General features: G+C 54.7%; 54 non-coding genes across 54 annotated transcripts; 10 read left to right on the top strand and 44 right to left on the bottom strand.

Moving 5' to 3' along the window:
* Positions 1-469: 469 nt before the first annotated feature.
* On the bottom strand, positions 470-543 carry Trnai-aau. Its single transcript has one exon. It is a non-coding gene; the product is annotated as a tRNA-Ile (tRNA).
* A 198-nt stretch (positions 544-741) lies between these two features.
* On the bottom strand, positions 742-813 carry Trnae-uuc. The gene has a single exon. It is a non-coding gene; the product is annotated as a tRNA-Glu (tRNA).
* A 305-nt stretch (positions 814-1,118) lies between these two features.
* Positions 1,119-1,191, bottom strand: Trnam-cau. The gene has a single exon. It is a non-coding gene; the product is annotated as a tRNA-Met (tRNA).
* A 381-nt stretch (positions 1,192-1,572) lies between these two features.
* Positions 1,573-1,643, bottom strand: Trnag-gcc. Its single transcript has one exon. It is a non-coding gene; the product is annotated as a tRNA-Gly (tRNA).
* A 342-nt stretch (positions 1,644-1,985) lies between these two features.
* Trnag-ucc lies at positions 1,986-2,057 on the top strand. The gene has a single exon. It is a non-coding gene; the product is annotated as a tRNA-Gly (tRNA).
* Positions 2,058-2,667: 610 nt separating this feature from the next.
* Positions 2,668-2,741, bottom strand: Trnai-aau. Its single transcript has one exon. It is a non-coding gene; the product is annotated as a tRNA-Ile (tRNA).
* Positions 2,742-2,939: 198 nt separating this feature from the next.
* Trnae-uuc lies at positions 2,940-3,011 on the bottom strand. The gene has a single exon. It is a non-coding gene; the product is annotated as a tRNA-Glu (tRNA).
* A 305-nt stretch (positions 3,012-3,316) lies between these two features.
* On the bottom strand, positions 3,317-3,389 carry Trnam-cau. The gene has a single exon. It is a non-coding gene; the product is annotated as a tRNA-Met (tRNA).
* A 381-nt stretch (positions 3,390-3,770) lies between these two features.
* Positions 3,771-3,841, bottom strand: Trnag-gcc. Its single transcript has one exon. It is a non-coding gene; the product is annotated as a tRNA-Gly (tRNA).
* Positions 3,842-4,183: 342 nt separating this feature from the next.
* On the top strand, positions 4,184-4,255 carry Trnag-ucc. Its single transcript has one exon. It is a non-coding gene; the product is annotated as a tRNA-Gly (tRNA).
* A 610-nt stretch (positions 4,256-4,865) lies between these two features.
* On the bottom strand, positions 4,866-4,939 carry Trnai-aau. The gene has a single exon. It is a non-coding gene; the product is annotated as a tRNA-Ile (tRNA).
* A 198-nt stretch (positions 4,940-5,137) lies between these two features.
* On the bottom strand, positions 5,138-5,209 carry Trnae-uuc. The gene has a single exon. It is a non-coding gene; the product is annotated as a tRNA-Glu (tRNA).
* Positions 5,210-5,514: 305 nt separating this feature from the next.
* Positions 5,515-5,587, bottom strand: Trnam-cau. The gene has a single exon. It is a non-coding gene; the product is annotated as a tRNA-Met (tRNA).
* A 381-nt stretch (positions 5,588-5,968) lies between these two features.
* On the bottom strand, positions 5,969-6,039 carry Trnag-gcc. The gene has a single exon. It is a non-coding gene; the product is annotated as a tRNA-Gly (tRNA).
* Positions 6,040-6,381: 342 nt separating this feature from the next.
* On the top strand, positions 6,382-6,453 carry Trnag-ucc. Its single transcript has one exon. It is a non-coding gene; the product is annotated as a tRNA-Gly (tRNA).
* A 610-nt stretch (positions 6,454-7,063) lies between these two features.
* On the bottom strand, positions 7,064-7,137 carry Trnai-aau. Its single transcript has one exon. It is a non-coding gene; the product is annotated as a tRNA-Ile (tRNA).
* A 198-nt stretch (positions 7,138-7,335) lies between these two features.
* On the bottom strand, positions 7,336-7,407 carry Trnae-uuc. The gene has a single exon. It is a non-coding gene; the product is annotated as a tRNA-Glu (tRNA).
* A 305-nt stretch (positions 7,408-7,712) lies between these two features.
* Positions 7,713-7,785, bottom strand: Trnam-cau. The gene has a single exon. It is a non-coding gene; the product is annotated as a tRNA-Met (tRNA).
* Positions 7,786-8,166: 381 nt separating this feature from the next.
* Trnag-gcc lies at positions 8,167-8,237 on the bottom strand. The gene has a single exon. It is a non-coding gene; the product is annotated as a tRNA-Gly (tRNA).
* Positions 8,238-8,579: 342 nt separating this feature from the next.
* Trnag-ucc lies at positions 8,580-8,651 on the top strand. The gene has a single exon. It is a non-coding gene; the product is annotated as a tRNA-Gly (tRNA).
* Positions 8,652-9,261: 610 nt separating this feature from the next.
* On the bottom strand, positions 9,262-9,335 carry Trnai-aau. Its single transcript has one exon. It is a non-coding gene; the product is annotated as a tRNA-Ile (tRNA).
* Positions 9,336-9,533: 198 nt separating this feature from the next.
* Trnae-uuc lies at positions 9,534-9,605 on the bottom strand. The gene has a single exon. It is a non-coding gene; the product is annotated as a tRNA-Glu (tRNA).
* Positions 9,606-9,910: 305 nt separating this feature from the next.
* Trnam-cau lies at positions 9,911-9,983 on the bottom strand. The gene has a single exon. It is a non-coding gene; the product is annotated as a tRNA-Met (tRNA).
* Positions 9,984-10,364: 381 nt separating this feature from the next.
* On the bottom strand, positions 10,365-10,435 carry Trnag-gcc. The gene has a single exon. It is a non-coding gene; the product is annotated as a tRNA-Gly (tRNA).
* Positions 10,436-10,777: 342 nt separating this feature from the next.
* Positions 10,778-10,849, top strand: Trnag-ucc. The gene has a single exon. It is a non-coding gene; the product is annotated as a tRNA-Gly (tRNA).
* Positions 10,850-11,459: 610 nt separating this feature from the next.
* Trnai-aau lies at positions 11,460-11,533 on the bottom strand. Its single transcript has one exon. It is a non-coding gene; the product is annotated as a tRNA-Ile (tRNA).
* Positions 11,534-11,731: 198 nt separating this feature from the next.
* Positions 11,732-11,803, bottom strand: Trnae-uuc. The gene has a single exon. It is a non-coding gene; the product is annotated as a tRNA-Glu (tRNA).
* Positions 11,804-12,108: 305 nt separating this feature from the next.
* On the bottom strand, positions 12,109-12,181 carry Trnam-cau. Its single transcript has one exon. It is a non-coding gene; the product is annotated as a tRNA-Met (tRNA).
* Positions 12,182-12,562: 381 nt separating this feature from the next.
* On the bottom strand, positions 12,563-12,633 carry Trnag-gcc. The gene has a single exon. It is a non-coding gene; the product is annotated as a tRNA-Gly (tRNA).
* A 342-nt stretch (positions 12,634-12,975) lies between these two features.
* Positions 12,976-13,047, top strand: Trnag-ucc. The gene has a single exon. It is a non-coding gene; the product is annotated as a tRNA-Gly (tRNA).
* A 610-nt stretch (positions 13,048-13,657) lies between these two features.
* Positions 13,658-13,731, bottom strand: Trnai-aau. The gene has a single exon. It is a non-coding gene; the product is annotated as a tRNA-Ile (tRNA).
* A 198-nt stretch (positions 13,732-13,929) lies between these two features.
* Trnae-uuc lies at positions 13,930-14,001 on the bottom strand. The gene has a single exon. It is a non-coding gene; the product is annotated as a tRNA-Glu (tRNA).
* Positions 14,002-14,306: 305 nt separating this feature from the next.
* Positions 14,307-14,379, bottom strand: Trnam-cau. The gene has a single exon. It is a non-coding gene; the product is annotated as a tRNA-Met (tRNA).
* Positions 14,380-14,760: 381 nt separating this feature from the next.
* Positions 14,761-14,831, bottom strand: Trnag-gcc. The gene has a single exon. It is a non-coding gene; the product is annotated as a tRNA-Gly (tRNA).
* A 342-nt stretch (positions 14,832-15,173) lies between these two features.
* Positions 15,174-15,245, top strand: Trnag-ucc. The gene has a single exon. It is a non-coding gene; the product is annotated as a tRNA-Gly (tRNA).
* A 610-nt stretch (positions 15,246-15,855) lies between these two features.
* Trnai-aau lies at positions 15,856-15,929 on the bottom strand. Its single transcript has one exon. It is a non-coding gene; the product is annotated as a tRNA-Ile (tRNA).
* A 198-nt stretch (positions 15,930-16,127) lies between these two features.
* On the bottom strand, positions 16,128-16,199 carry Trnae-uuc. Its single transcript has one exon. It is a non-coding gene; the product is annotated as a tRNA-Glu (tRNA).
* A 305-nt stretch (positions 16,200-16,504) lies between these two features.
* Trnam-cau lies at positions 16,505-16,577 on the bottom strand. The gene has a single exon. It is a non-coding gene; the product is annotated as a tRNA-Met (tRNA).
* Positions 16,578-16,958: 381 nt separating this feature from the next.
* On the bottom strand, positions 16,959-17,029 carry Trnag-gcc. The gene has a single exon. It is a non-coding gene; the product is annotated as a tRNA-Gly (tRNA).
* A 342-nt stretch (positions 17,030-17,371) lies between these two features.
* On the top strand, positions 17,372-17,443 carry Trnag-ucc. The gene has a single exon. It is a non-coding gene; the product is annotated as a tRNA-Gly (tRNA).
* Positions 17,444-18,053: 610 nt separating this feature from the next.
* Trnai-aau lies at positions 18,054-18,127 on the bottom strand. Its single transcript has one exon. It is a non-coding gene; the product is annotated as a tRNA-Ile (tRNA).
* A 198-nt stretch (positions 18,128-18,325) lies between these two features.
* On the bottom strand, positions 18,326-18,397 carry Trnae-uuc. Its single transcript has one exon. It is a non-coding gene; the product is annotated as a tRNA-Glu (tRNA).
* Positions 18,398-18,702: 305 nt separating this feature from the next.
* On the bottom strand, positions 18,703-18,775 carry Trnam-cau. The gene has a single exon. It is a non-coding gene; the product is annotated as a tRNA-Met (tRNA).
* A 381-nt stretch (positions 18,776-19,156) lies between these two features.
* On the bottom strand, positions 19,157-19,227 carry Trnag-gcc. The gene has a single exon. It is a non-coding gene; the product is annotated as a tRNA-Gly (tRNA).
* A 342-nt stretch (positions 19,228-19,569) lies between these two features.
* Positions 19,570-19,641, top strand: Trnag-ucc. The gene has a single exon. It is a non-coding gene; the product is annotated as a tRNA-Gly (tRNA).
* Positions 19,642-20,251: 610 nt separating this feature from the next.
* On the bottom strand, positions 20,252-20,325 carry Trnai-aau. The gene has a single exon. It is a non-coding gene; the product is annotated as a tRNA-Ile (tRNA).
* A 198-nt stretch (positions 20,326-20,523) lies between these two features.
* Positions 20,524-20,595, bottom strand: Trnae-uuc. Its single transcript has one exon. It is a non-coding gene; the product is annotated as a tRNA-Glu (tRNA).
* A 305-nt stretch (positions 20,596-20,900) lies between these two features.
* On the bottom strand, positions 20,901-20,973 carry Trnam-cau. Its single transcript has one exon. It is a non-coding gene; the product is annotated as a tRNA-Met (tRNA).
* A 381-nt stretch (positions 20,974-21,354) lies between these two features.
* Positions 21,355-21,425, bottom strand: Trnag-gcc. The gene has a single exon. It is a non-coding gene; the product is annotated as a tRNA-Gly (tRNA).
* Positions 21,426-21,767: 342 nt separating this feature from the next.
* Positions 21,768-21,839, top strand: Trnag-ucc. The gene has a single exon. It is a non-coding gene; the product is annotated as a tRNA-Gly (tRNA).
* A 610-nt stretch (positions 21,840-22,449) lies between these two features.
* Positions 22,450-22,523, bottom strand: Trnai-aau. Its single transcript has one exon. It is a non-coding gene; the product is annotated as a tRNA-Ile (tRNA).
* A 198-nt stretch (positions 22,524-22,721) lies between these two features.
* Trnae-uuc lies at positions 22,722-22,793 on the bottom strand. Its single transcript has one exon. It is a non-coding gene; the product is annotated as a tRNA-Glu (tRNA).
* A 305-nt stretch (positions 22,794-23,098) lies between these two features.
* Trnam-cau lies at positions 23,099-23,171 on the bottom strand. Its single transcript has one exon. It is a non-coding gene; the product is annotated as a tRNA-Met (tRNA).
* A 381-nt stretch (positions 23,172-23,552) lies between these two features.
* On the bottom strand, positions 23,553-23,623 carry Trnag-gcc. Its single transcript has one exon. It is a non-coding gene; the product is annotated as a tRNA-Gly (tRNA).
* Between the last annotated feature and the right edge of the window lie 195 nt (positions 23,624-23,818).

Below are 23,818 nucleotides of genomic sequence, written 5' to 3'. Positions count from 1 at the left end.
GACGCGAGAGCTGACGCTCTCAAATCGGCCTTTATCAAAACGACAAGCACGAGAAACGACTGAGAGAGGTAAGGAGAGGCGAGGCGATGGACACACAGCACGCCCCCTTCATTTCACGGTGGCGTCTCCCTGACCGAATCGGGCTGTAGCTCCGAAAACAAAGGAGAAACAAAAATAGGAAGTAAAAGTGCAAATAGTGCCCTGTGTTCCCATGCGCTCACCCGCCCAAGTACTGACAAGGGCCAAAGTTGTTACGCATCGGCAATCGGACATTTTCTTTCATTTTCTCTTTATCGGTTGAGAACCAGTGTATTCAAGATATTATGGCCATTGCCGAGTGAATGCTGTAGCGCTTCCCGACGAGTCGGGTTCGGATCCTCTGTCAACTTCCACGCAGGGTGATGATCTTTTGGTCATCACACTCGCCAGCTGAAATCGGCGCTGCCTTTTCGTAGTAGTAAAAGAGTAGTGGCCCGTGGGGGGATCGAACCCACGACCTTCGCGTTATTAGCACGACGCTCTAACCAACTGAGCTAACGGGCCTCGGCAGATGCAGCTGCTCAGCCCTACGCTGGAAACAGGTGGCATGAAGCCATACACCATTTCTATGGTCGTCGTGTGTCTGCTTCCCTAGTCTATATTCTGCTGACGGTCACGAAACAGTAGCTATATTGCGAGCAGGACGGCAAACGGCTGCTCGGACAGCTCAAACTTGCCACGATTCGTGTGGAAAAAATTCCGTTCCGGTACCGGGAATCGAACCCGGGCCTCCTGGGTGAAAGCCAGGTATCCTAGCCACTAGACCACACCGGATGTGGACGTTTCGTTCGACCGTTCGTACGGTCGCTTGGCGCATTTCGTGTCGAGTGCCGCGTCGGCGCCCCTCTCTCTTTGCGAGCATCTTTGCACATACTGACTGGCAAGGCGCGCACCTCAAACGCCGCAGAGCAATGCTTTTGGCTTCATGCTCTGCTGGGAGAAGAGGAAAAGGGAAGCTGTAAGTAGCAATAACAGGAAGTAAACATTTTCCCGCTGAAGCGTTGAAACGTTGTGGATAACAAACAAGAAATACGTTGGCGCCCTAGCAACAGCACCACCATCAGTCACAGAAAATTAAATGCCCCGGGTGAGGATCGAACTCACGACCTTAAGATTATGAGACTTACGCGCTGCCTACTGCGCTACCGAGGCACGGGTGCACCGCTTGTCCTGGAAACTGGGTAAATACCGTACCCAATATTAGACGTAGAGACACTGTACTTCCTGGATAACGTGTTCTGTTGCTACACGTGCACTGCCGGCCCAGTTGATTGCGGTGCTGCTGCAGCTGTTGCAACGATAGGCAGCACTCCTTGTCGTTAAAGTTCAGAGCCTCGGAGGCACCCGGACCCAGCAACTTGTGAGGCCAGGCCGACGCTAGTCTGTAGAACATGATGCGAGCGTCCTAGTGGGGACCCGCGAGTGCTGCGTTCTCGGTCCTTCTCAAGGGAAATCCAGCTACACATTCTTGTGGATCGTGCATCTCAAGCGCTCAAGCCACGCGGCAGCATCATCGCGGGAAAAGCAAAATGATGCATCGGCCGGGAATCGAACCCGGGCCGCCCGCGTGGCAGGCGAGCATTCTACCACTGAACCACCGATGCTGGGGCCAGCGGTAACTTGACGCTGCTTCCCGAGCAGATGTCTCAAGGGAAAGTGGGACTGCCGTCAAGCGCCGTAGCATTCTGTGGGAAAGATGCTGCAGACGCTGAATCCTGCACTGCACTGCTTAAAAATGCCGCCAGAACGCGGTCCTCTGCGTACTCTTGCGTCGCCGGCGCCCAACTCTTGCCAAAGGATGCGAAATGTGCGCGGATACGCTGTCCGAATGCGTCTGGATGTGCTCCCCTAGCCTGCCTCGAAATGCGCCTGCCAGGTACGATCACCTTCGGCCGCTGCCGACTGGCGGGAAGCCGACACAGCGCGGACGCGCGGCGCTCGCTTGTGCGGTGGTGGTGTAATGGTCAGCATAGTTGCCTTCCAAGCAGTTGATCCGCGTTCGATTCCCGGCCACCGCAGCAGGCTTTTAATTTCGCGTATGAGTACTTTTGCCACGCGCTCTTAAATTATTGTTTTTTCGCCCTCTTACTCGCTGCATACCAGCCCTTAGTGTGTCTCGACTTGTCTCGTGTCTCGACTTGTCTCGACTTTGCTCAGCTGACGCGAGAGCTGACGCTCTCAAATCGGCCTTTATCAAAACGACAAGCACGAGAAACGACTGAGAGAGGTAAGGAGAGGCGAGGCGATGGACACACAGCACGCCCCCTTCATTTCACGGTGGCGTCTCCCTGACCGAATCGGGCTGTAGCTCCGAAAACAAAGGAGAAACAAAAATAGGAAGTAAAAGTGCAAATAGTGCCCTGTGTTCCCATGCGCTCACCCGCCCAAGTACTGACAAGGGCCAAAGTTGTTACGCATCGGCAATCGGACATTTTCTTTCATTTTCTCTTTATCGGTTGAGAACCAGTGTATTCAAGATATTATGGCCATTGCCGAGTGAATGCTGTAGCGCTTCCCGACGAGTCGGGTTCGGATCCTCTGTCAACTTCCACGCAGGGTGATGATCTTTTGGTCATCACACTCGCCAGCTGAAATCGGCGCTGCCTTTTCGTAGTAGTAAAAGAGTAGTGGCCCGTGGGGGGATCGAACCCACGACCTTCGCGTTATTAGCACGACGCTCTAACCAACTGAGCTAACGGGCCTCGGCAGATGCAGCTGCTCAGCCCTACGCTGGAAACAGGTGGCATGAAGCCATACACCATTTCTATGGTCGTCGTGTGTCTGCTTCCCTAGTCTATATTCTGCTGACGGTCACGAAACAGTAGCTATATTGCGAGCAGGACGGCAAACGGCTGCTCGGACAGCTCAAACTTGCCACGATTCGTGTGGAAAAAATTCCGTTCCGGTACCGGGAATCGAACCCGGGCCTCCTGGGTGAAAGCCAGGTATCCTAGCCACTAGACCACACCGGATGTGGACGTTTCGTTCGACCGTTCGTACGGTCGCTTGGCGCATTTCGTGTCGAGTGCCGCGTCGGCGCCCCTCTCTCTTTGCGAGCATCTTTGCACATACTGACTGGCAAGGCGCGCACCTCAAACGCCGCAGAGCAATGCTTTTGGCTTCATGCTCTGCTGGGAGAAGAGGAAAAGGGAAGCTGTAAGTAGCAATAACAGGAAGTAAACATTTTCCCGCTGAAGCGTTGAAACGTTGTGGATAACAAACAAGAAATACGTTGGCGCCCTAGCAACAGCACCACCATCAGTCACAGAAAATTAAATGCCCCGGGTGAGGATCGAACTCACGACCTTAAGATTATGAGACTTACGCGCTGCCTACTGCGCTACCGAGGCACGGGTGCACCGCTTGTCCTGGAAACTGGGTAAATACCGTACCCAATATTAGACGTAGAGACACTGTACTTCCTGGATAACGTGTTCTGTTGCTACACGTGCACTGCCGGCCCAGTTGATTGCGGTGCTGCTGCAGCTGTTGCAACGATAGGCAGCACTCCTTGTCGTTAAAGTTCAGAGCCTCGGAGGCACCCGGACCCAGCAACTTGTGAGGCCAGGCCGACGCTAGTCTGTAGAACATGATGCGAGCGTCCTAGTGGGGACCCGCGAGTGCTGCGTTCTCGGTCCTTCTCAAGGGAAATCCAGCTACACATTCTTGTGGATCGTGCATCTCAAGCGCTCAAGCCACACGGCAGCATCATCGCGGGAAAAGCAAAATGATGCATCGGCCGGGAATCGAACCCGGGCCGCCCGCGTGGCAGGCGAGCATTCTACCACTGAACCACCGATGCTGGGGCCAGCGGTAACTTGACGCTGCTTCCCGAGCAGATGTCTCAAGGGAAAGTGGGACTGCCGTCAAGCGCCGTAGCATTCTGTGGGAAAGATGCTGCAGACGCTGAATCCTGCACTGCACTGCTTAAAAATGCCGCCAGAACGCGGTCCTCTGCGTACTCTTGCGTCGCCGGCGCCCAACTCTTGCCAAAGGATGCGAAATGTGCGCGGATACGCTGTCCGAATGCGTCTGGATGTGCTCCCCTAGCCTGCCTCGAAATGCGCCTGCCAGGTACGATCACCTTCGGCCGCTGCCGACTGGCGGGAAGCCGACACAGCGCGGACGCGCGGCGCTCGCTTGTGCGGTGGTGGTGTAATGGTCAGCATAGTTGCCTTCCAAGCAGTTGATCCGCGTTCGATTCCCGGCCACCGCAGCAGGCTTTTAATTTCGCGTATGAGTACTTTTGCCACGCGCTCTTAAATTATTGTTTTTTCGCCCTCTTACTCGCTGCATACCAGCCCTTAGTGTGTCTCGACTTGTCTCGTGTCTCGACTTGTCTCGACTTTGCTCAGCTGACGCGAGAGCTGACGCTCTCAAATCGGCCTTTATCAAAACGACAAGCACGAGAAACGACTGAGAGAGGTAAGGAGAGGCGAGGCGATGGACACACAGCACGCCCCCTTCATTTCACGGTGGCGTCTCCCTGACCGAATCGGGCTGTAGCTCCGAAAACAAAGGAGAAACAAAAATAGGAAGTAAAAGTGCAAATAGTGCCCTGTGTTCCCATGCGCTCACCCGCCCAAGTACTGACAAGGGCCAAAGTTGTTACGCATCGGCAATCGGACATTTTCTTTCATTTTCTCTTTATCGGTTGAGAACCAGTGTATTCAAGATATTATGGCCATTGCCGAGTGAATGCTGTAGCGCTTCCCGACGAGTCGGGTTCGGATCCTCTGTCAACTTCCACGCAGGGTGATGATCTTTTGGTCATCACACTCGCCAGCTGAAATCGGCGCTGCCTTTTCGTAGTAGTAAAAGAGTAGTGGCCCGTGGGGGGATCGAACCCACGACCTTCGCGTTATTAGCACGACGCTCTAGCCAACTGAGCTAACGGGCCTCGGCAGATGCAGCTGCTCAGCCCTACGCTGGAAACAGGTGGCATGAAGCCATACACCATTTCTATGGTCGTCGTGTGTCTGCTTCCCTAGTCTATATTCTGCTGACGGTCACGAAACAGTAGCTATATTGCGAGCAGGACGGCAAACGGCTGCTCGGACAGCTCAAACTTGCCACGATTCGTGTGGAAAAAATTCCGTTCCGGTACCGGGAATCGAACCCGGGCCTCCTGGGTGAAAGCCAGGTATCCTAGCCACTAGACCACACCGGATGTGGACGTTTCGTTCGACCGTTCGTACGGTCGCTTGGCGCATTTCGTGTCGAGTGCCGCGTCGGCGCCCCTCTCTCTTTGCGAGCATCTTTGCACATACTGACTGGCAAGGCGCGCACCTCAAACGCCGCAGAGCAATGCTTTTGGCTTCATGCTCTGCTGGGAGAAGAGGAAAAGGGAAGCTGTAAGTAGCAATAACAGGAAGTAAACATTTTCCCGCTGAAGCGTTGAAACGTTGTGGATAACAAACAAGAAATACGTTGGCGCCCTAGCAACAGCACCACCATCAGTCACAGAAAATTAAATGCCCCGGGTGAGGATCGAACTCACGACCTTAAGATTATGAGACTTACGCGCTGCCTACTGCGCTACCGAGGCACGGGTGCACCGCTTGTCCTGGAAACTGGGTAAATACCGTACCCAATATTAGACGTAGAGACACTGTACTTCCTGGATAACGTGTTCTGTTGCTACACGTGCACTGCCGGCCCAGTTGATTGCGGTGCTGCTGCAGCTGTTGCAACGATAGGCAGCACTCCTTGTCGTTAAAGTTCAGAGCCTCGGAGGCACCCGGACCCAGCAACTTGTGAGGCCAGGCCGACGCTAGTCTGTAGAACATGATGCGAGCGTCCTAGTGGGGACCCGCGAGTGCTGCGTTCTCGGTCCTTCTCAAGGGAAATCCAGCTACACATTCTTGTGGATCGTGCATCTCAAGCGCTCAAGCCACGCGGCAGCATCATCGCGGGAAAAGCAAAATGATGCATCGGCCGGGAATCGAACCCGGGCCGCCCGCGTGGCAGGCGAGCATTCTACCACTGAACCACCGATGCTGGGGCCAGCGGTAACTTGACGCTGCTTCCCGAGCAGATGTCTCAAGGGAAAGTGGGACTGCCGTCAAGCGCCGTAGCATTCTGTGGGAAAGATGCTGCAGACGCTGAATCCTGCACTGCACTGCTTAAAAATGCCGCCAGAACGCGGTCCTCTGCGTACTCTTGCGTCGCCGGCGCCCAACTCTTGCCAAAGGATGCGAAATGTGCGCGGATACGCTGTCCGAATGCGTCTGGATGTGCTCCCCTAGCCTGCCTCGAAATGCGCCTGCCAGGTACGATCACCTTCGGCCGCTGCCGACTGGCGGGAAGCCGACACAGCGCGGACGCGCGGCGCTCGCTTGTGCGGTGGTGGTGTAATGGTCAGCATAGTTGCCTTCCAAGCAGTTGATCCGCGTTCGATTCCCGGCCACCGCAGCAGGCTTTTAATTTCGCGTATGAGTACTTTTGCCACGCGCTCTTAAATTATTGTTTTTTCGCCCTCTTACTCGCTGCATACCAGCCCTTAGTGTGTCTCGACTTGTCTCGTGTCTCGACTTGTCTCGACTTTGCTCAGCTGACGCGAGAGCTGACGCTCTCAAATCGGCCTTTATCAAAACGACAAGCACGAGAAACGACTGAGAGAGGTAAGGAGAGGCGAGGCGATGGACACACAGCACGCCCCCTTCATTTCACGGTGGCGTCTCCCTGACCGAATCGGGCTGTAGCTCCGAAAACAAAGGAGAAACAAAAATAGGAAGTAAAAGTGCAAATAGTGCCCTGTGTTCCCATGCGCTCACCCGCCCAAGTACTGACAAGGGCCAAAGTTGTTACGCATCGGCAATCGGACATTTTCTTTCATTTTCTCTTTATCGGTTGAGAACCAGTGTATTCAAGATATTATGGCCATTGCCGAGTGAATGCTGTAGCGCTTCCCGACGAGTCGGGTTCGGATCCTCTGTCAACTTCCACGCAGGGTGATGATCTTTTGGTCATCACACTCGCCAGCTGAAATCGGCGCTGCCTTTTCGTAGTAGTAAAAGAGTAGTGGCCCGTGGGGGGATCGAACCCACGACCTTCGCGTTATTAGCACGACGCTCTAACCAACTGAGCTAACGGGCCTCGGCAGATGCAGCTGCTCAGCCCTACGCTGGAAACAGGTGGCATGAAGCCATACACCATTTCTATGGTCGTCGTGTGTCTGCTTCCCTAGTCTATATTCTGCTGACGGTCACGAAACAGTAGCTATATTGCGAGCAGGACGGCAAACGGCTGCTCGGACAGCTCAAACTTGCCACGATTCGTGTGGAAAAAATTCCGTTCCGGTACCGGGAATCGAACCCGGGCCTCCTGGGTGAAAGCCAGGTATCCTAGCCACTAGACCACACCGGATGTGGACGTTTCGTTCGACCGTTCGTACGGTCGCTTGGCGCATTTCGTGTCGAGTGCCGCGTCGGCGCCCCTCTCTCTTTGCGAGCATCTTTGCACATACTGACTGGCAAGGCGCGCACCTCAAACGCCGCAGAGCAATGCTTTTGGCTTCATGCTCTGCTGGGAGAAGAGGAAAAGGGAAGCTGTAAGTAGCAATAACAGGAAGTAAACATTTTCCCGCTGAAGCGTTGAAACGTTGTGGATAACAAACAAGAAATACGTTGGCGCCCTAGCAACAGCACCACCATCAGTCACAGAAAATTAAATGCCCCGGGTGAGGATCGAACTCACGACCTTAAGATTATGAGACTTACGCGCTGCCTACTGCGCTACCGAGGCACGGGTGCACCGCTTGTCCTGGAAACTGGGTAAATACCGTACCCAATATTAGACGTAGAGACACTGTACTTCCTGGATAACGTGTTCTGTTGCTACACGTGCACTGCCGGCCCAGTTGATTGCGGTGCTGCTGCAGCTGTTGCAACGATAGGCAGCACTCCTTGTCGTTAAAGTTCAGAGCCTCGGAGGCACCCGGACCCAGCAACTTGTGAGGCCAGGCCGACGCTAGTCTGTAGAACATGATGCGAGCGTCCTAGTGGGGACCCGCGAGTGCTGCGTTCTCGGTCCTTCTCAAGGGAAATCCAGCTACACATTCTTGTGGATCGTGCATCTCAAGCGCTCAAGCCACGCGGCAGCATCATCGCGGGAAAAGCAAAATGATGCATCGGCCGGGAATCGAACCCGGGCCGCCCGCGTGGCAGGCGAGCATTCTACCACTGAACCACCGATGCTGGGGCCAGCGGTAACTTGACGCTGCTTCCCGAGCAGATGTCTCAAGGGAAAGTGGGACTGCCGTCAAGCGCCGTAGCATTCTGTGGGAAAGATGCTGCAGACGCTGAATCCTGCACTGCACTGCTTAAAAATGCCGCCAGAACGCGGTCCTCTGCGTACTCTTGCGTCGCCGGCGCCCAACTCTTGCCAAAGGATGCGAAATGTGCGCGGATACGCTGTCCGAATGCGTCTGGATGTGCTCCCCTAGCCTGCCTCGAAATGCGCCTGCCAGGTACGATCACCTTCGGCCGCTGCCGACTGGCGGGAAGCCGACACAGCGCGGACGCGCGGCGCTCGCTTGTGCGGTGGTGGTGTAATGGTCAGCATAGTTGCCTTCCAAGCAGTTGATCCGCGTTCGATTCCCGGCCACCGCAGCAGGCTTTTAATTTCGCGTATGAGTACTTTTGCCACGCGCTCCTAAATTATTGTTTTTTCGCCCTCTTACTCGCTGCATACCAGCCCTTAGTGTGTCTCGACTTGTCTCGTGTCTCGACTTGTCTCGACTTTGCTCAGCTGACGCGAGAGCTGACGCTCTCAAATCGGCCTTTATCAAAACGACAAGCACGAGAAACGACTGAGAGAGGTAAGGAGAGGCGAGGCGATGGACACACAGCACGCCCCCTTCATTTCACGGTGGCGTCTCCCTGACCGAATCGGGCTGTAGCTCCGAAAACAAAGGAGAAACAAAAATAGGAAGTAAAAGTGCAAATAGTGCCCTGTGTTCCCATGCGCTCACCCGCCCAAGTACTGACAAGGGCCAAAGTTGTTACGCATCGGCAATCGGACATTTTCTTTCATTTTCTCTTTATCGGTTGAGAACCAGTGTATTCAAGATATTATGGCCATTGCCGAGTGAATGCTGTAGCGCTTCCCGACGAGTCGGGTTCGGATCCTCTGTCAACTTCCACGCAGGGTGATGATCTTTTGGTCATCACACTCGCCAGCTGAAATCGGCGCTGCCTTTTCGTAGTAGTAAAAGAGTAGTGGCCCGTGGGGGGATCGAACCCACGACCTTCGCGTTATTAGCACGACGCTCTAACCAACTGAGCTAACGGGCCTCGGCAGATGCAGCTGCTCAGCCCTACGCTGGAAACAGGTGGCATGAAGCCATACACCATTTCTATGGTCGTCGTGTGTCTGCTTCCCTAGTCTATATTCTGCTGACGGTCACGAAACAGTAGCTATATTGCGAGCAGGACGGCAAACGGCTGCTCGGACAGCTCAAACTTGCCACGATTCGTGTGGAAAAAATTCCGTTCCGGTACCGGGAATCGAACCCGGGCCTCCTGGGTGAAAGCCAGGTATCCTAGCCACTAGACCACACCGGATGTGGACGTTTCGTTCGACCGTTCGTACGGTCGCTTGGCGCATTTCGTGTCGAGTGCCGCGTCGGCGCCCCTCTCTCTTTGCGAGCATCTTTGCACATACTGACTGGCAAGGCGCGCACCTCAAACGCCGCAGAGCAATGCTTTTGGCTTCATGCTCTGCTGGGAGAAGAGGAAAAGGGAAGCTGTAAGTAGCAATAACAGGAAGTAAACATTTTCCCGCTGAAGCGTTGAAACGTTGTGGATAACAAACAAGAAATACGTTGGCGCCCTAGCAACAGCACCACCATCAGTCACAGAAAATTAAATGCCCCGGGTGAGGATCGAACTCACGACCTTAAGATTATGAGACTTACGCGCTGCCTACTGCGCTACCGAGGCACGGGTGCACCGCTTGTCCTGGAAACTGGGTAAATACCGTACCCAATATTAGACGTAGAGACACTGTACTTCCTGGATAACGTGTTCTGTTGCTACACGTGCACTGCCGGCCCAGTTGATTGCGGTGCTGCTGCAGCTGTTGCAACGATAGGCAGCACTCCTTGTCGTTAAAGTTCAGAGCCTCGGAGGCACCCGGACCCAGCAACTTGTGAGGCCAGGCCGACGCTAGTCTGTAGAACATGATGCGAGCGTCCTAGTGGGGACCCGCGAGTGCTGCGTTCTCGGTCCTTCTCAAGGGAAATCCAGCTACACATTCTTGTGGATCGTGCATCTCAAGCGCTCAAGCCACGCGGCAGCATCATCGCGGGAAAAGCAAAATGATGCATCGGCCGGGAATCGAACCCGGGCCGCCCGCGTGGCAGGCGAGCATTCTACCACTGAACCACCGATGCTGGGGCCAGCGGTAACTTGACGCTGCTTCCCGAGCAGATGTCTCAAGGGAAAGTGGGACTGCCGTCAAGCGCCGTAGCATTCTGTGGGAAAGATGCTGCAGACGCTGAATCCTGCACTGCACTGCTTAAAAATGCCGCCAGAACGCGGTCCTCTGCGTACTCTTGCGTCGCCGGCGCCCAACTCTTGCCAAAGGATGCGAAATGTGCGCGGATACGCTGTCCGAATGCGTCTGGATGTGCTCCCCTAGCCTGCCTCGAAATGCGCCTGCCAGGTACGATCACCTTCGGCCGCTGCCGACTGGCGGGAAGCCGACACAGCGCGGACGCGCGGCGCTCGCTTGTGCGGTGGTGGTGTAATGGTCAGCATAGTTGCCTTCCAAGCAGTTGATCCGCGTTCGATTCCCGGCCACCGCAGCAGGCTTTTAATTTCGCGTATGAGTACTTTTGCCACGCGCTCTTAAATTATTGTTTTTTCGCCCTCTTACTCGCTGCATACCAGCCCTTAGTGTGTCTCGACTTGTCTCGTGTCTCGACTTGTCTCGACTTTGCTCAGCTGACGCGAGAGCTGACGCTCTCAAATCGGCCTTTATCAAAACGACAAGCACGAGAAACGACTGAGAGAGGTAAGGAGAGGCGAGGCGATGGACACACAGCACGCCCCCTTCATTTCACGGTGGCGTCTCCCTGACCGAATCGGGCTGTAGCTCCGAAAACAAAGGAGAAACAAAAATAGGAAGTAAAAGTGCAAATAGTGCCCTGTGTTCCCATGCGCTCACCCGCCCAAGTACTGACAAGGGCCAAAGTTGTTACGCATCGGCAATCGGACATTTTCTTTCATTTTCTCTTTATCGGTTGAGAACCAGTGTATTCAAGATATTATGGCCATTGCCGAGTGAATGCTGTAGCGCTTCCCGACGAGTCGGGTTCGGATCCTCTGTCAACTTCCACGCAGGGTGATGATCTTTTGGTCATCACACTCGCCAGCTGAAATCGGCGCTGCCTTTTCGTAGTAGTAAAAGAGTAGTGGCCCGTGGGGGGATCGAACCCACGACCTTCGCGTTATTAGCACGACGCTCTAACCAACTGAGCTAACGGGCCTCGGCAGATGCAGCTGCTCAGCCCTACGCTGGAAACAGGTGGCATGAAGCCATACACCATTTCTATGGTCGTCGTGTGTCTGCTTCCCTAGTCTATATTCTGCTGACGGTCACGAAACAGTAGCTATATTGCGAGCAGGACGGCAAACGGCTGCTCGGACAGCTCAAACTTGCCACGATTCGTGTGGAAAAAATTCCGTTCCGGTACCGGGAATCGAACCCGGGCCTCCTGGGTGAAAGCCAGGTATCCTAGCCACTAGACCACACCGGATGTGGACGTTTCGTTCGACCGTTCGTACGGTCGCTTGGCGCATTTCGTGTCGAGTGCCGCGTCGGCGCCCCTCTCTCTTTGCGAGCATCTTTGCACATACTGACTGGCAAGGCGCGCACCTCAAACGCCGCAGAGCAATGCTTTTGGCTTCATGCTCTGCTGGGAGAAGAGGAAAAGGGAAGCTGTAAGTAGCAATAACAGGAAGTAAACATTTTCCCGCTGAAGCGTTGAAACGTTGTGGATAACAAACAAGAAATACGTTGGCGCCCTAGCAACAGCACCACCATCAGTCACAGAAAATTAAATGCCCCGGGTGAGGATCGAACTCACGACCTTAAGATTATGAGACTTACGCGCTGCCTACTGCGCTACCGAGGCACGGGTGCACCGCTTGTCCTGGAAACTGGGTAAATACCGTACCCAATATTAGACGTAGAGACACTGTACTTCCTGGATAACGTGTTCTGTTGCTACACGTGCACTGCCGGCCCAGTTGATTGCGGTGCTGCTGCAGCTGTTGCAACGATAGGCAGCACTCCTTGTCGTTAAAGTTCAGAGCCTCGGAGGCACCCGGACCCAGCAACTTGTGAGGCCAGGCCGACGCTAGTCTGTAGAACATGATGCGAGCGTCCTAGTGGGGACCCGCGAGTGCTGCGTTCTCGGTCCTTCTCAAGGGAAATCCAGCTACACATTCTTGTGGATCGTGCATCTCAAGCGCTCAAGCCACGCGGCAGCATCATCGCGGGAAAAGCAAAATGATGCATCGGCCGGGAATCGAACCCGGGCCGCCCGCGTGGCAGGCGAGCATTCTACCACTGAACCACCGATGCTGGGGCCAGCGGTAACTTGACGCTGCTTCCCGAGCAGATGTCTCAAGGGAAAGTGGGACTGCCGTCAAGCGCCGTAGCATTCTGTGGGAAAGATGCTGCAGACGCTGAATCCTGCACTGCACTGCTTAAAAATGCCGCCAGAACGCGGTCCTCTGCGTACTCTTGCGTCGCCGGCGCCCAACTCTTGCCAAAGGATGCGAAATGTGCGCGGATACGCTGTCCGAATGCGTCTGGATGTGCTCCCCTAGCCTGCCTCGAAATGCGCCTGCCAGGTACGATCACCTTCGGCCGCTGCCGACTGGCGGGAAGCCGACACAGCGCGGACGCGCGGCGCTCGCTTGTGCGGTGGTGGTGTAATGGTCAGCATAGTTGCCTTCCAAGCAGTTGATCCGCGTTCGATTCCCGGCCACCGCAGCAGGCTTTTAATTTCGCGTATGAGTACTTTTGCCACGCGCTCTTAAATTATTGTTTTTTCGCCCTCTTACTCGCTGCATACCAGCCCTTAGTGTGTCTCGACTTGTCTCGTGTCTCGACTTGTCTCGACTTTGCTCAGCTGACGCGAGAGCTGACGCTCTCAAATCGGCCTTTATCAAAACGACAAGCACGAGAAACGACTGAGAGAGGTAAGGAGAGGCGAGGCGATGGACACACAGCACGCCCCCTTCATTTCACGGTGGCGTCTCCCTGACCGAATCGGGCTGTAGCTCCGAAAACAAAGGAGAAACAAAAATAGGAAGTAAAAGTGCAAATAGTGCCCTGTGTTCCCATGCGCTCACCCGCCCAAGTACTGACAAGGGCCAAAGTTGTTACGCATCGGCAATCGGACATTTTCTTTCATTTTCTCTTTATCGGTTGAGAACCAGTGTATTCAAGATATTATGGCCATTGCCGAGTGAATGCTGTAGCGCTTCCCGACGAGTCGGGTTCGGATCCTCTGTCAACTTCCACGCAGGGTGATGATCTTTTGGTCATCACACTCGCCAGCTGAAATCGGCGCTGCCTTTTCGTAGTAGTAAAAGAGTAGTGGCCCGTGGGGGGATCGAACCCACGACCTTCGCGTTATTAGCACGACGCTCTAGCCAACTGAGCTAACGGGCCTCGGCAGATGCAGCTGCTCAGCCCTACGCTGGAAACAGGTGGCATGAAGCCATACACCATTTCTATGGTCGTCGTGTGTCTGCTTCCCTAGTCTATATTCTGCTGACGGTCACGAAACAGTAGCTATATTGCGAGCAGGACGGCAAACGGCTGCTCGGACAGCTCAAACTTGCCACGATTCGTGTGGAAAAAATTCCGTTCCGGTACCGGGAATCGAACCCGGGCCTCCTGGGTGAAAGCCAGGTATCCTAGCCACTAGACCACACCGGATGTGGACGTTTCGTTCGACCGTTCGTACGGTCGCTTGGCGCATTTCGTGTCGAGTGCCGCGTCGGCGCCCCTCTCTCTTTGCGAGCATCTTTGCACATACTGACTGGCAAGGCGCGCACCTCAAACGCCGCAGAGCAATGCTTTTGGCTTCATGCTCTGCTGGGAGAAGAGGAAAAGGGAAGCTGTAAGTAGCAATAACAGGAAGTAAACATTTTCCCGCTGAAGCGTTGAAACGTTGTGGATAACAAACAAGAAATACGTTGGCGCCCTAGCAACAGCACCACCATCAGTCACAGAAAATTAAATGCCCCGGGTGAGGATCGAACTCACGACCTTAAGATTATGAGACTTACGCGCTGCCTACTGCGCTACCGAGGCACGGGTGCACCGCTTGTCCTGGAAACTGGGTAAATACCGTACCCAATATTAGACGTAGAGACACTGTACTTCCTGGATAACGTGTTCTGTTGCTACACGTGCACTGCCGGCCCAGTTGATTGCGGTGCTGCTGCAGCTGTTGCAACGATAGGCAGCACTCCTTGTCGTTAAAGTTCAGAGCCTCGGAGGCACCCGGACCCAGCAACTTGTGAGGCCAGGCCGACGCTAGTCTGTAGAACATGATGCGAGCGTCCTAGTGGGGACCCGCGAGTGCTGCGTTCTCGGTCCTTCTCAAGGGAAATCCAGCTACACATTCTTGTGGATCGTGCATCTCAAGCGCTCAAGCCACGCGGCAGCATCATCGCGGGAAAAGCAAAATGATGCATCGGCCGGGAATCGAACCCGGGCCGCCCGCGTGGCAGGCGAGCATTCTACCACTGAACCACCGATGCTGGGGCCAGCGGTAACTTGACGCTGCTTCCCGAGCAGATGTCTCAAGGGAAAGTGGGACTGCCGTCAAGCGCCGTAGCATTCTGTGGGAAAGATGCTGCAGACGCTGAATCCTGCACTGCACTGCTTAAAAATGCCGCCAGAACGCGGTCCTCTGCGTACTCTTGCGTCGCCGGCGCCCAACTCTTGCCAAAGGATGCGAAATGTGCGCGGATACGCTGTCCGAATGCGTCTGGATGTGCTCCCCTAGCCTGCCTCGAAATGCGCCTGCCAGGTACGATCACCTTCGGCCGCTGCCGACTGGCGGGAAGCCGACACAGCGCGGACGCGCGGCGCTCGCTTGTGCGGTGGTGGTGTAATGGTCAGCATAGTTGCCTTCCAAGCAGTTGATCCGCGTTCGATTCCCGGCCACCGCAGCAGGCTTTTAATTTCGCGTATGAGTACTTTTGCCACGCGCTCTTAAATTATTGTTTTTTCGCCCTCTTACTCGCTGCATACCAGCCCTTAGTGTGTCTCGACTTGTCTCGTGTCTCGACTTGTCTCGACTTTGCTCAGCTGACGCGAGAGCTGACGCTCTCAAATCGGCCTTTATCAAAACGACAAGCACGAGAAACGACTGAGAGAGGTAAGGAGAGGCGAGGCGATGGACACACAGCACGCCCCCTTCATTTCACGGTGGCGTCTCCCTGACCGAATCGGGCTGTAGCTCCGAAAACAAAGGAGAAACAAAAATAGGAAGTAAAAGTGCAAATAGTGCCCTGTGTTCCCATGCGCTCACCCGCCCAAGTACTGACAAGGGCCAAAGTTGTTACGCATCGGCAATCGGACATTTTCTTTCATTTTCTCTTTATCGGTTGAGAACCAGTGTATTCAAGATATTATGGCCATTGCCGAGTGAATGCTGTAGCGCTTCCCGACGAGTCGGGTTCGGATCCTCTGTCAACTTCCACGCAGGGTGATGATCTTTTGGTCATCACACTCGCCAGCTGAAATCGGCGCTGCCTTTTCGTAGTAGTAAAAGAGTAGTGGCCCGTGGGGGGATCCAACCCACGAACTTCGCGTTATTAGCACGACGCTCTAGCCAACTGAGCTAACGGGCCTCGGCAGATGCAGCTGCTCAGCCCTACGCTGGAAACAGGTGGCATGAAGCCATACACCATTTCTATGGTCGTCGTGTGTCTGCTTCCCTAGTCTATATTCTGCTGACGGTCACGAAACAGTAGCTATATTGCGAGCAGGACGGCAAACGGCTGCTCGGACAGCTCAAACTTGCCACGATTCGTGTGGAAAAAATTCCGTTCCGGTACCGGGAATCGAACCCGGGCCTCCTGGGTGAAAGCCAGGTATCCTAGCCACTAGACCACACCGGATGTGGACGTTTCGTTCGACCGTTCGTACGGTCGCTTGGCGCATTTCGTGTCGAGTGCCGCGTCGGCGCCCCTCTCTCTTTGCGAGCATCTTTGCACATACTGACTGGCAAGGCGCGCACCTCAAACGCCGCAGAGCAATGCTTTTGGCTTCATGCTCTGCTGGGAGAAGAGGAAAAGGGAAGCTGTAAGTAGCAATAACAGGAAGTAAACATTTTCCCGCTGAAGCGTTGAAACGTTGTGGATAACAAACAAGAAATACGTTGGCGCCCTAGCAACAGCACCACCATCAATCACAGAAAATTAAATGCCCCGGGTGAGGATCGAACTCACGACCTTAAGATTATGAGACTTACGCGCTGCCTACTGCGCTACCGAGGCACGGGTGCACCGCTTGTCCTGGAAACTGGGTAAATACCGTACCCAATATTAGACGTAGAGACACTGTACTTCCTGGATAACGTGTTCTGTTGCTACACGTGCACTGCCGGCCCAGTTGATTGCGGTGCTGCTGCAGCTGTTGCAACGATAGGCAGCACTCCTTGTCGTTAAAGTTCAGAGCCTCGGAGGCACCCGGACCCAGCAACTTGTGAGGCCAGGCCGACGCTAGTCTGTAGAACATGATGCGAGCGTCCTAGTGGGGACCCGCGAGTGCTGCGTTCTCGGTCCTTCTCAAGGGAAATCCAGCTACACATTCTTGTGGATCGTGCATCTCAAGCGCTCAAGCCACGCGGCAGCATCATCGCGGGAAAAGCAAAATGATGCATCGGCCGGGAATCGAACCCGGGCCGCCCGCGTGGCAGGCGAGCATTCTACCACTGAACCACCGATGCTGGGGCCAGCGGTAACTTGACGCTGCTTCCCGAGCAGATGTCTCAAGGGAAAGTGGGACTGCCGTCAAGCGCCGTAGCATTCTGTGGGAAAGATGCTGCAGACGCTGAATCCTGCACTGCACTGCTTAAAAATGCCGCCAGAACGCGGTCCTCTGCGTACTCTTGCGTCGCCGGCGCCCAACTCTTGCCAAAGGATGCGAAATGTGCGCGGATACGCTGTCCGAATGCGTCTGGATGTGCTCCCCTAGCCTGCCTCGAAATGCGCCTGCCAGGTACGATCACCTTCGGCCGCTGCCGACTGGCGGGAAGCCGACACAGCGCGGACGCGCGGCGCTCGCTTGTGCGGTGGTGGTGTAATGGTCAGCATAGTTGCCTTCCAAGCAGTTGATCCGCGTTCGATTCCCGGCCACCGCAGCAGGCTTTTAATTTCGCGTATGAGTACTTTTGCCACGCGCTCTTAAATTATTGTTTTTTCGCCCTCTTACTCGCTGCATACCAGCCCTTAGTGTGTCTCGACTTGTCTCGTGTCTCGACTTGTCTCGACTTTGCTCAGCTGACGCGAGAGCTGACGCTCTCAAATCGGCCTTTATCAAAACGACAAGCACGAGAAACGACTGAGAGAGGTAAGGAGAGGCGAGGCGATGGACACACAGCACGCCCCCTTCATTTCACGGTGGCGTCTCCCTGACCGAATCGGGCTGTAGCTCCGAAAACAAAGGAGAAACAAAAATAGGAAGTAAAAGTGCAAATAGTGCCCTGTGTTCCCATGCGCTCACCCGCCCAAGTACTGACAAGGGCCAAAGTTGTTACGCATCGGCAATCGGACATTTTCTTTCATTTTCTCTTTATCGGTTGAGAACCAGTGTATTCAAGATATTATGGCCATTGCCGAGTGAATGCTGTAGCGCTTCCCGACGAGTCGGGTTCGGATCCTCTGTCAACTTCCACGCAGGGTGATGATCTTTTGGTCATCACACTCGCCAGCTGAAATCGGCGCTGCCTTTTCGTAGTAGTAAAAGAGTAGTGGCCCGTGGGGGGATCGAACCCACGACCTTCGCGTTATTAGCACGACGCTCTAACCAACTGAGCTAACGGGCCTCGGCAGATGCAGCTGCTCAGCCCTACGCTGGAAACAGGTGGCATGAAGCCATACACCATTTCTATGGTCGTCGTGTGTCTGCTTCCCTAGTCTATATTCTGCTGACGGTCACGAAACAGTAGCTATATTGCGAGCAGGACGGCAAACGGCTGCTCGGACAGCTCAAACTTGCCACGATTCGTGTGGAAAAAATTCCGTTCCGGTACCGGGAATCGAACCCGGGCCTCCTGGGTGAAAGCCAGGTATCCTAGCCACTAGACCACACCGGATGTGGACGTTTCGTTCGACCGTTCGTACGGTCGCTTGGCGCATTTCGTGTCGAGTGCCGCGTCGGCGCCCCTCTCTCTTTGCGAGCATCTTTGCACATACTGACTGGCAAGGCGCGCACCTCAAACGCCGCAGAGCAATGCTTTTGGCTTCATGCTCTGCTGGGAGAAGAGGAAAAGGGAAGCTGTAAGTAGCAATAACAGGAAGTAAACATTTTCCCGCTGAAGCGTTGAAACGTTGTGGATAACAAACAAGAAATACGTTGGCGCCCTAGCAACAGCACCACCATCAGTCACAGAAAATTAAATGCCCCGGGTGAGGATCGAACTCACGACCTTAAGATTATGAGACTTACGCGCTGCCTACTGCGCTACCGAGGCACGGGTGCACCGCTTGTCCTGGAAACTGGGTAAATACCGTACCCAATATTAGACGTAGAGACACTGTACTTCCTGGATAACGTGTTCTGTTGCTACACGTGCACTGCCGGCCCAGTTGATTGCGGTGCTGCTGCAGCTGTTGCAACGATAGGCAGCACTCCTTGTCGTTAAAGTTCAGAGCCTCGGAGGCACCCGGACCCAGCAACTTGTGAGGCCAGGCCGACGCTAGTCTGTAGAACATGATGCGAGCGTCCTAGTGGGGACCCGCGAGTGCTGCGTTCTCGGTCCTTCTCAAGGGAAATCCAGCTACACATTCTTGTGGATCGTGCATCTCAAGCGCTCAAGCCACGCGGCAGCATCATCGCGGGAAAAGCAAAATGATGCATCGGCCGGGAATCGAACCCGGGCCGCCCGCGTGGCAGGCGAGCATTCTACCACTGAACCACCGATGCTGGGGCCAGCGGTAACTTGACGCTGCTTCCCGAGCAGATGTCTCAAGGGAAAGTGGGACTGCCGTCAAGCGCCGTAGCATTCTGTGGGAAAGATGCTGCAGACGCTGAATCCTGCACTGCACTGCTTAAAAATGCCGCCAGAACGCGGTCCTCTGCGTACTCTTGCGTCGCCGGCGCCCAACTCTTGCCAAAGGATGCGAAATGTGCGCGGATACGCTGTCCGAATGCGTCTGGATGTGCTCCCCTAGCCTGCCTCGAAATGCGCCTGCCAGGTACGATCACCTTCGGCCGCTGCCGACTGGCGGGAAGCCGACACAGCGCGGACGCGCGGCGCTCGCTTGTGCGGTGGTGGTGTAATGGTCAGCATAGTTGCCTTCCAAGCAGTTGATCCGCGTTCGATTCCCGGCCACCGCAGCAGGCTTTTAATTTCGCGTATGAGTACTTTTGCCACGCGCTCTTAAATTATTGTTTTTTCGCCCTCTTACTCGCTGCATACCAGCCCTTAGTGTGTCTCGACTTGTCTCGTGTCTCGACTTGTCTCGACTTTGCTCAGCTGACGCGAGAGCTGACGCTCTCAAATCGGCCTTTATCAAAACGACAAGCACGAGAAACGACTGAGAGAGGTAAGGAGAGGCGAGGCGATGGACACACAGCACGCCCCCTTCATTTCACGGTGGCGTCTCCCTGACCGAATCGGGCTGTAGCTCCGAAAACAAAGGAGAAACAAAAATAGGAAGTAAAAGTGCAAATAGTGCCCTGTGTTCCCATGCGCTCACCCGCCCAAGTACTGACAAGGGCCAAAGTTGTTACGCATCGGCAATCGGACATTTTCTTTCATTTTCTCTTTATCGGTTGAGAACCAGTGTATTCAAGATATTATGGCCATTGCCGAGTGAATGCTGTAGCGCTTCCCGACGAGTCGGGTTCGGATCCTCTGTCAACTTCCACGCAGGGTGATGATCTTTTGGTCATCACACTCGCCAGCTGAAATCGGCGCTGCCTTTTCGTAGTAGTAAAAGAGTAGTGGCCCGTGGGGGGATCGAACCCACGACCTTCGCGTTATTAGCACGACGCTCTAACCAACTGAGCTAACGGGCCTCGGCAGATGCAGCTGCTCAGCCCTACGCTGGAAACAGGTGGCATGAAGCCATACACCATTTCTATGGTCGTCGTGTGTCTGCTTCCCTAGTCTATATTCTGCTGACGGTCACGAAACAGTAGCTATATTGCGAGCAGGACGGCAAACGGCTGCTCGGACAGCTCAAACTTGCCACGATTCGTGTGGAAAAAATTCCGTTCCGGTACCGGGAATCGAACCCGGGCCTCCTGGGTGAAAGCCAGGTATCCTAGCCACTAGACCACACCGGATGTGGACGTTTCGTTCGACCGTTCGTACGGTCACTTGGCGCATTTCGTGTCGAGTGCCGCGTCGGCGCCCCTCTCTCTTTGCGAGCATCTTTGCACATACTGACTGGCAAGGCGCGCACCTCAAACGCCGCAGAGCAATGCTTTTGGCTTCATGCTCTGCTGGGAGAAGAGGAAAAGGGAAGCTGTAAGTAGCAATAACAGGAAGTAAACATTTTCCCGCTGAAGCGTTGAAACGTTGTGGATAACAAACAAGAAATACGTTGGCGCCCTAGCAACAGCACCACCATCAGTCACAGAAAATTAAATGCCCCGGGTGAGGATCGAACTCACGACCTTAAGATTATGAGACTTACGCGCTGCCTACTGCGCTACCGAGGCACGGGTGCACCGCTTGTCCTGGAAACTGGGTAAATACCGTACCCAATATTAGACGTAGAGACACTGTACTTCCTGGATAACGTGTTCTGTTGCTACACGTGCACTGCCGGCCCAGTTGATTGCGGTGCTGCTGCAGCTGTTGCAACGATAGGCAGCACTCCTTGTCGTTAAAGTTCAGAGCCTCGGAGGCACCCGGACCCAGCAACTTGTGAGGCCAGGCCGACGCTAGTCTGTAGAACATGATGCGAGCGTCCTAGTGGGGACCCGCGAGTGCTGCGTTCTCGGTCCTTCTCAAGGGAAATCCAGCTACACATTCTTGTGGATCGTGCATCTCAAGCGCTCAAGCCACGCGGCAGCATCATCGCGGGAAAAGCAAAATGATGCATCGGCCGGGAATCGAACCCGGGCCGCCCGCGTGGCAGGCGAGCATTCTACCACTGAACCACCGATGCTGGGGCCAGCGGTAACTTGACGCTGCTTCCCGAGCAGATGTCTCAAGGGAAAGTGGGACTGCCGTCAAGCGCCGTAGCATTCTGTGGGAAAGATGCTGCAGACGCTGAATCCTGCACTGCACTGCTTAAAAATGCCGCCAGAACGCGGTCCTCTGCGTACTCTTGCGTCGCCGGCGCCCAACTCTTGCCAAAGGATGCGAAATGTGCGCGGATACGCTGTCCGAATGCGTCTGGATGTGCTCCCCTAGCCTGCCTCGAAATGCGCCTGCCAGGTACGATCACCTTCGGCCGCTGCCGACTGGCGGGAAGCCGACACAGCGCGGACGCGCGGCGCTCGCTTGTGCGGTGGTGGTGTAATGGTCAGCATAGTTGCCTTCCAAGCAGTTGATCCGCGTTCGATTCCCGGCCACCGCAGCAGGCTTTTAATTTCGCGTATGAGTACTTTTGCCACGCGCTCTTAAATTATTGTTTTTTCGCCCTCTTACTCGCTGCATACCAGCCCTTAGTGTGTCTCGACTTGTCTCGTGTCTCGACTTGTCTCGACTTTGCTCAGCTGACGCGAGAGCTGACGCTCTCAAATCGGCCTTTATCAAAACGACAAGCACGAGAAACGACTGAGAGAGGTAAGGAGAGGCGAGGCGATGGACACACAGCACGCCCCCTTCATTTCACGGTGGCGTCTCCCTGACCGAATCGGGCTGTAGCTCCGAAAACAAAGGAGAAACAAAAATAGGAAGTAAAAGTGCAAATAGTGCCCTGTGTTCCCATGCGCTCACCCGCCCAAGTACTGACAAGGGCCAAAGTTGTTACGCATCGGCAATCGGACATTTTCTTTCATTTTCTCTTTATCGGTTGAGAACCAGTGTATTCAAGATATTATGGCCATTGCCGAGTGAATGCTGTAGCGCTTCCCGACGAGTCGGGTTCGGATCCTCTGTCAACTTCCACGCAGGGTGATGATCTTTTGGTCATCACACTCGCCAGCTGAAATCGGCGCTGCCTTTTCGTAGTAGTAAAAGAGTAGTGGCCCGTGGGGGGATCGAACCCACGACCTTCGCGTTATTAGCACGACGCTCTAACCAACTGAGCTAACGGGCCTCGGCAGATGCAGCTGCTCAGCCCTACGCTGGAAACAGGTGGCATGAAGCCATACACCATTTCTATGGTCGTCGTGTGTCTGCTTCCCTAGTCTATATTCTGCTGACGGTCACGAAACAGTAGCTATATTGCGAGCAGGACGGCAAACGGCTGCTCGGACAGCTCAAACTTGCCACGATTCGTGTGGAAAAAATTCCGTTCCGGTACCGGGAATCGAACCCGGGCCTCCTGGGTGAAAGCCAGGTATCCTAGCCACTAGACCACACCGGATGTGGACGTTTCGTTCGACCGTTCGTACGGTCGCTTGGCGCATTTCGTGTCGAGTGCCGCGTCGGCGCCCCTCTCTCTTTGCGAGCATCTTTGCACATACTGACTGGCAAGGCGCGCACCTCAAACGCCGCAGAGCAATGCTTTTGGCTTCATGCTCTGCTGGGAGAAGAGGAAAAGGGAAGCTGTAAGTAGCAATAACAGGAAGTAAACATTTTCCCGCTGAAGCGTTGAAACGTTGTGGATAACAAACAAGAAATACGTTGGCGCCCTAGCAACAGCACCACCATCAGTCACAGAAAATTAAATGCCCCGGGTGAGGATCGAACTCACGACCTTAAGATTATGAGACTTACGCGCTGCCTACTGCGCTACCGAGGCACGGGTGCACCGCTTGTCCTGGAAACTGGGTAAATACCGTACCCAATATTAGACGTAGAGACACTGTACTTCCTGGATAACGTGTTCTGTTGCTACACGTGCACTGCCGGCCCAGTTGATTGCGGTGCTGCTGCAGCTGTTGCAACGATAGGCAGCACTCCTTGTCGTTAAAGTTCAGAGCCTCGGAGGCACCCGGACCCAGCAACTTGTGAGGCCAGGCCGACGCTAGTCTGTAGAACATGATGCGAGCGTCCTAGTGGGGACCCGCGAGTGCTGCGTTCTCGGTCCTTCTCAAGGGAAATCCAGCTACACATTCTTGTGGATCGTGCATCTCAAGCGCTCAAGCCACGCGGCAGCATCATCGCGGGAAAAGCAAAATGATGCATCGGCCGGGAATCGAACCCGGGCCGCCCGCGTGGCAGGCGAGCATTCTACCACTGAACCACCGATGCTGGGGCCAGCGGTAACTTGACGCTGCTTCCCGAGCAGATGTCTCAAGGGAAAGTGGGACTGCCGTCAAGCGCCGTAGCATTCTGTGGGAAAGATGCTGCAGACGCTGAATCCTGCACTGCACTGCTTAAAAATGCCGCCAGAACGCGGTCCTCTGCGTACTCTTGCGTCGCCGGCGCCCAACTCTTGCCAAAGGA

Source organism: Schistocerca piceifrons, unplaced genomic scaffold (assembly GCF_021461385.2).
Source record: "Schistocerca piceifrons isolate TAMUIC-IGC-003096 unplaced genomic scaffold, iqSchPice1.1 HiC_scaffold_568, whole genome shotgun sequence".
Taxonomy (NCBI): Eukaryota; Metazoa; Arthropoda; class Insecta; order Orthoptera; family Acrididae; genus Schistocerca; species Schistocerca piceifrons.
Note: the sequence above shows the minus strand (reverse complement) of the source record. Positions and strands in the feature narration are given on the sequence as shown.